General features: G+C 41.2%; 2 pseudogenes; both read right to left on the bottom strand.

Annotated features, from left to right (window-relative positions):
• Positions 1-725: 725 nt before the first annotated feature.
• LOC111723287 lies at positions 726-1219 on the bottom strand (annotated as a pseudogene).
• Positions 1220-3300: 2081 nt separating this feature from the next.
• LOC100964710 lies at positions 3301-4359 on the bottom strand (annotated as a pseudogene).
• Between the last annotated feature and the right edge of the window lie 2969 nt (positions 4360-7328).

Genomic DNA, 7328 nt, shown 5'->3' with positions numbered 1-7328 from the left:
AAAAAAAGAATTTCTAGAATTGGATTGGCACCTGTAGCTCAAGCATTTAGGGCGCCAGGCACATACACCAGAGCTGGTGGGTTCAAATCCAGCCAGGGCCCGACAAACAACAATGACAACTACAACCAAAAAATAACTGGGCGTTGTGGTGGGTGCCTATAGTTCCAGCTACTTGGGAGGCTGAGGCAAGAGAATTGTTTAAGCCCAAGAGTTGGAAGTTGCTGTGAGCTGTGATACTAAGTTACTCTACCCAGGGCGACAGCTTGAGACTCTGTCTCAAAAAAAAAAAAAAAAAAGAATTTCTAGAATTACAGAAAAATAGATATTGGAGATCATGTTAGGAGAACTGATTTTTTTTTTTTTAGAATACATTAAAATTTGGTTTAATAATTCTTTGAACCAAAAAAAAATCACATTTGTAGTAAACGAACAACGCACATTTTTAGGCTATTATTTTTAACTACCATCCCATGAATTCATAGGGAAGAGGTTCCAGTAGCTCAGGGAGGCACCTTGCCATTGAATGTGACAAAGCATTGATTGACTTTTGAATTCATGGGAAATAGGTTCCAGCACCTTGTATCATCACTGTTACATGGGGTCTAATTGGTTATCCTGTGTGCTATGCTGTACACTCATTATGCCATGAGCTCATGGAGAGTAAATAGGTTCTTGCCCCTAAAAGCATGGGTCCACTGGTACTCCTGTGTGCTATGTTATATGCTTTATGCCATGAATTCATAGGAAATGGGTTCCAGGAGCTCAGGCTCCTTTCCATTGGTTCTCACAAAGTGGGCTTCTCTGGGTGAAGCAGGCTGGCACTTCAGTTGAACCCAGGTACCTTTCTCTTTGGCTTCCTTCATGTTTCAGGAAGCTATCTCAGCTCTTAGAGTGCTTAATATGCTCAATACGAACATTAATCCTCTTGGCAAGAATCTTGCCATTAACTTGTTTGTTTACAACAATGCCAACAGCATGCTGGGTAACATTGTAGACTCTTCCAGTTTTGCCATGGTAACATTTGTGTGGCCTGCCTTTTTGAACAGCACCATTCCCTTGATGTCTACAATATTACCTTTTTTGTAGATTCGCATGTATGTGGCCAAAGGAACGACTCCATGTTTTCTAAAAGGCCTAGAGAACATGTATCGGGTGCCTCTCCTTTTTCCCTTTGTGTTCGTCATTTTGGTGAATGACTGAAAGATGGCATCTCTGGCCGAAAGGCGGAGAACTGATCTTTAATGAGCCAATGCTTTCTACCAAACCTTCAAAGACGAGCTGGTAGCTATATCACAGAATCTGTTCCAAAGCATTTAGAAGAAAGGAAGCCTCCCCAGCTTCTTCTATGAGGCAAATATTACCCTGATACCAAAACCAGGAAAGGGCACAACAAAAAAAGAAAACTATAGATCAACATCGTTAATGAATATCAATGCAAAAATACTCAATAAAATCTTAGCAAACAGAATTCAGCTACACATCAAAAAATTATCCATCATGACCAAGTGGGTTTTACCCCAGGGATGCAGGGCTGGTTCATCATACGCAAATCTATAAAAATAATTCACCACAGAAACAAAAATAAAAACAAGAACCATATGTTCTCTGAATTGATGCAAAGAAAGCTTTTGACAAAATTCAGCATCCTTCTTTGATAAGAACACTCAAGAATATAGGCATACATGGGACATCTATAGATAGAAGCCATCTATGATAAACCCATAGCCACTGTCATATTGAATGGCAAAAAGTTGAAAATATTCCCACTTAGAACTAGAACTACAGAAAGATGCCCGCTATTTCACTACTTTTCAACATAGTGGTGGAAGTTTTAGCCAATGCAGTTAGACAAGAGAAAAGTATTAAGGGTATCTAAATGAGAGCAGAGGTGGTCAAATAATTGCTCTTTGCAAATGATACGATCCTATACTTAGAAAACCCCAAGGACTCGACTATGAAACTCTTTGGGTTTTTTGTTTGTTTTTGGTGAGACAGAGTCTCACTATGTTGCCCATGGTAGAGTCCCGTGGCGTTACAGCTCACAGCAACCTCAAACTCTTGGGCTTAAGTGATTCTCTTGCCTCAACCTCCTAAGTAGCTAGGACTACAGGTGCACACCACAATACCCAGATATTTTTGTTGTTCTTGCAGTTGTCATTGTTGTTTAGCTGGCCAGGGCCAGGTTTGAACCCGCCAGCCTCGGTATATGAGGCCGGCGCCCTACTCATTGAGCTACAGACACTGCCTGTGAAACTCTGATGAAAAAATACCGCAATGAAGCCAGGCACAGTGGCTCACGCCTGTAATCCTAGCACTCTGGGAGGCCGAGGCAGGTGTATTGAGCTTAGGAATTCAAGACCAGCCTGAGCAAGAGCAAGACCTTGAATCTAAAAAAATAAGCAGGTGTCATGGCGGGCACTGATAGTCCCAGCTACTGGGGAGGCTGAGGCAAGAGGATTGCTTGAGCCCAAGATACTGAGGTTGCTGTGGGATAAAATGCCAGGGCACTCTACCTGGGGCAACAAAGTGAGACTCTGTCTCAATAAAGAAAAAAGAAAGAAATACAGCAATGTTTCAGGTTATAAAATCAATGTACACAAATCAGTAACCTTCATATACACCAATAATAGTCAAACTAAAAATCAAATCAAAGTCACAGTAGCATCAAACACAAAGAAATATCTCAGAATATATCTAACAAAGGATCTGAAGGATCTCTACACAGAGAATTACAAATTACTGAGACATGAAATTGCAGAGGATGTTAACAGATGGAAGTACATATTGTCCTTATGGATAACTTGGAAGAATCAATATTGTAAAATGTCTATACTATCCAAAGCAATCTATAGATTTAATGCAATCCCAATTATAATTCTACATTTTGTGTTGATCTAGGAAAAAAACTCGATTAGTCAATATAATTCCATAAAATAAGAATAAATTGGAAAGCATCACCTTGCCAGACTTCAGGTTATACTGCAAGTCTATAGTGACCAAAACAGCATGGTAGTAGCATAAAAATAGAGACATAGATCTATGCAACAAAATAGAAAGTCCAGAGATGAAACTAGTCTCATAAAGCCATCAAATCTTAGACAAGGCAAACAAAATTATTCAAGAAGGGATTCAAGGAAGAAGAATCCCTATTTATTTTTTTTTTTTAATTTTTGATTCTGTTTTTTTATAATGAGTTCTTTTTTCAACAACGTCATAATTCCTCATCCTGATATCGCATGATCCATTATAACATCGGCAGGGGAATTTACTATTGGTGGGGTGTGCCAGACCCTCATCGCTTCAGCCAGACAGTTTAACCTGGAGCCCCTTGTTCCTGCGCATCTCTGCAGCATGCCTCTCCTTTTCCTGCAGACATCCGATAAATAGCAGCTAGATTCACCTCACGGTTTTCCTTAATTTGTTCCATTTTCAGGATCAGCTTTTCCTCCACCATCTTGTTGAAGTTGTTGTTTTCCCCCAAAGCCTTCTGAAGGACTTCTCGCTCGTGTTCCCTCTGCTCTGCCAATTGTTTCAGCACCTGCGCCTCCTGAGACTATTTTCTTTCTGCTGCAGCCTCCACTTTCTTCTGGATCTTCTTCAGGGACAGGTCTTTCTTCTTTGGAGAAGCTAAAATTCGTGGGGCTTCTGAGATAGGAGATGGTGGCTTTAAGATCAGCTTAAGGCTCGGTGCCTGTGGCTCAAGTGGCTGAGGCGCCAGCCACATACACCTAAGGTGGCGGGTTTGAATCCAGCCTGGGCCCGCCAAAACAACAATGACAGCTGCAACCAAAAAAAAAATAGCCAGGCATTGTGGTGGGTGCCTGTGATCCCAGCTACTTGGGAGGCAGAGGCAGGAGACTCGCTTGAGCCCAGGAGTTGGAGGTTGCTGTGAGCTGTAATGCCACGGCACTCTACCCAGGGGGACAGCTTGAGGCTCTGTCTCAAAAAAAAAAAAAAAAATAAAGCTATAACCCAATTATAGCCCAAGAATATGGGGAAAGGGGAAAGAGAGGGAAGGGAAGGGGGACAATGGGTGGAGGGAGGGTAATTGGTGGGACCACACCTACAGTGCATCTTACTAGGGTGCATGTGAAACTTGAGCCCAGGAGTTGGAGGTTGCTGTGAGCTGTGATGCCATAGCACTCTATCCAGGAGGACAGCTTGAGGCTCTGTCTCAAAAAAAAAAAAAATCAGCTCAAAACCCTGGCCAGAGGCACATTTGTTGATTTGCTTCATTTCCATATCATCATAAATATAGATGTTGATGTTGTGAGGTTCCAGGTAAAAGCAAGAGCAGATCAGTGACAGCATGGACAGCTCCTTCATTTTTTGTGTATAGGCCATTGCTGTTTTAGCCATTGTAGGGATGTGCAGATACTGAGCGGTGGCGAAGGCAAAATGTCCAGCTACAGCAGCAGAGAGAGCGAGAAAGAAGACTGAATAAGGCACCGAGTCTGCAAAGTGGGACCATGCTAGAGGCAGGAGCCAAGAATCCCTATTTAATAAATGGTGCTGGGAGCCACATGTAAGAAAATTAAACTGGACCCACACTTCTTACCACGTAAAAAAATTAACTCATGATAAAAGATCTAAATCTAAGACACAAAACAAAACCATAGAAGATAGTGTGGGAAGAATTCTTCATCTTATCAGCCTAGGGAAAGAATATATGAATAAGGGCGGCACCTGTAGCTCAGTGAGTAGGGCGCTGGCCCCATATACTGAGGGTGGTGGATTCAAACCCAGCCCTGGCCAAACTGCAACAACAGCAAAAAAGTAGCCGGGCATTTTGGTGGGCACCTGTAGTCCCAGCTACTTGGGAGGCTGAGGCAAGAGGATCGCCTAAGCCCAAGAGCTAGAGGTTGCTGTGAGCTGTAATGCCACAGCACTCTACTGAGGGTGACAAAGTGAGACTCTGTCTCTAAAAAAAAAAAAGAAGAATATATGAAGAAGATCACATTAGCAATTGCAGCAGCATTAAAAATAAACTTTTTAACTTGACCTGATAAAGTTAACAAGTTTTTGCACAGTTAAAGACAATCCATAAAGCAAAAAGACAACTTTCAGAATGGGAGATGATATTTGCATGCTACAAATCTAACAAAGGGCTAATCACCAGAATCTACAACGAACTCAAGCATATCAACAAGAAAAGAGCAGACAACCCCATTAAAAACTGGGCAAGAGACAACTTTTCTCATGAAGACAGAAGAATGTCCAATAAACACATGAAAAAATGCTCATCATCCCTAATCATCAGAGAAATACAAATCAAAACCACTTTGAAATACCTCCTAACCCCAATGAGAATGGCCCACATCACAAGATTCCAAAGCAACAGTGTTGGCTTGGATACAGAGAAATGGGAACACTCATGCACTCTCAGTGGGACTGCAAGCTAGTATAACATCTATGGAAAGTTTTGCAGAAGTAGACCTTCCATTTGACCCTGCAATTCCACTAGTAGGCAAAGCTACCCAAACCAAAAAAAAGACATTTTATCACAGGGACATTGGCACTCAAATATTCATTGCTAGCTGCTCAGTTCAAATCACAAAGATGTGGAAACAATGGAAGCCCCCATCAACATATGAATGGATTAATAAACTGGTGTATGTATACCATGGAATACTATTCATCCCTAAAAAGATGAAAATTTTGCGCATTTTTTTTTTGCAGTTTTTGGCTGGGGCTGAGTTTGAACCCGCCACCTCTGATATATGGGGCTGGCGCCATATATTTTGAGCCACGAAAATTTTGCACATCTGTAACAACCTGGATGGATTTGGAGAACATTCTCCTAAGTAAAGTACTGCAAGATTGGAAAATCAAGCATCACGTGTACTCTATACCAATTTGAAACCAGGAAGTTATCAATCACAGACCCGTACAAGAGAAAATCTCAAACTCAAGATGCGGGGGAGAGGAAAAGGGATTCAGTAGCTTCCCACACAATTGCTCCAATGCATTGATACATGGCATACTCCCTGGGTATAGGACACAACCACAGCACTGATTTTTACCACTCATTTTTAAATTATATAATCTAATGATTTGTACCCTAATATTAATCTGAAATCTAAAAAGAATGAAAACAGTGAGTCAGATGCTGTGCTGGTATCTAAAATCCATTATCTCATTAAATCCTTTAGCCTAAACTTTCTTCACTTGTCTATTATATAGTAGAGGAAATGGAAACCCAGAGAGAAGGGATTGGTAGAGGTGGGATTAGAACAAGGCCTTGGTTTAATACTCAGTGCAATTTGAGTAATTATAAATCCCAAATTTATCTCATTTAATTTGTAAAATTAACGAATTATCTTTTTGGAAAATTTAATGTAATTTTTTAAGTTTAGCTAAGAAATAAAACGAGAGAAATCACATGAATATGATAACAAAGAGCTTTTTGTTATTAAAAAAATGTGAAAATGGGCTCAGTGTCCATAGTATAGTGTTTACAGTGCTGGCCCCATGCACTAAGGCTGGTGGGTTTGAACCCCACCCACGCCAGCTAAACAACAATGACAACTACAACCAAAAAAAAAGCCAGGCGTGGGCAGCGCCTGTGGCTCAAAGGAGTAGGGCGCCGGCCCCATATACTGGAAGTGGCAGGTTCAAACCCAGCCCCAGCCAAAAACTGCAAAAAACAAAAAGGCCAGGCATGTGGCAGGAGCCTGTAGTCCCAGCTACTTGGGAAGATGAGGTAAGAGAATCACTTAAGCCCAGGAGTTGGAGGTTTCTGTAAGCTGTGAAGCCACAGCACTCTACCCAGGGTGATAGCTTAACACTGTCTCAAAAAAAAAAAGAACGGCAAGGGATGGCCAGACAATTGGTCACTCCTATCTATAATCCTGGCACTTTGGGAGGCCAAGGCATGAGGATTGCTTGAGGCCAGGAATTTGAGACCACCTTGAACAACTTAGTAAGACTCCATTGCTACAAAAAATAAGATAAAATAATTAGCAAGGCATGGTGGCACACAACTGTAGTCCCAGCTACTTGGGAGACTAAGGCAAGAAGATTGCTGGAGCCCAGGAGTTTGAGGTTGCAGTGAGCTATAACAATGACATTACACTTAAGCCCAGGCAACAGAGCAATATAATGTCTAAAAAAACCAACAAAAAACAAAACCCAGTTAACAGATGCTCTGCAGGTAATGAAATGCTGATAGAGGGAGCCTTATTGTTACTGACAAAGGCAAAAAGATAATTTAGAAGGAAGTGGTTGGAGTTTTAACTTTAGAAAGATGCTTTTCATAAAGCTGGTCAAGTTCATGAAAAAAAAAAAAGATATCAGTTGTAATTGAGTGAATTGTGTCCCCCCAAATG

Source organism: Otolemur garnettii, unplaced genomic scaffold (assembly GCF_000181295.1).
Source record: "Otolemur garnettii isolate 467f Iridium unplaced genomic scaffold, OtoGar3 scaffold00001, whole genome shotgun sequence".
NCBI classification, from domain to species: Eukaryota; Metazoa; Chordata; class Mammalia; order Primates; family Galagidae; genus Otolemur; species Otolemur garnettii.
The sequence above is the reverse complement of the archived record's forward strand: the minus strand, read 5'-3'. Positions and strand labels throughout refer to the sequence as shown.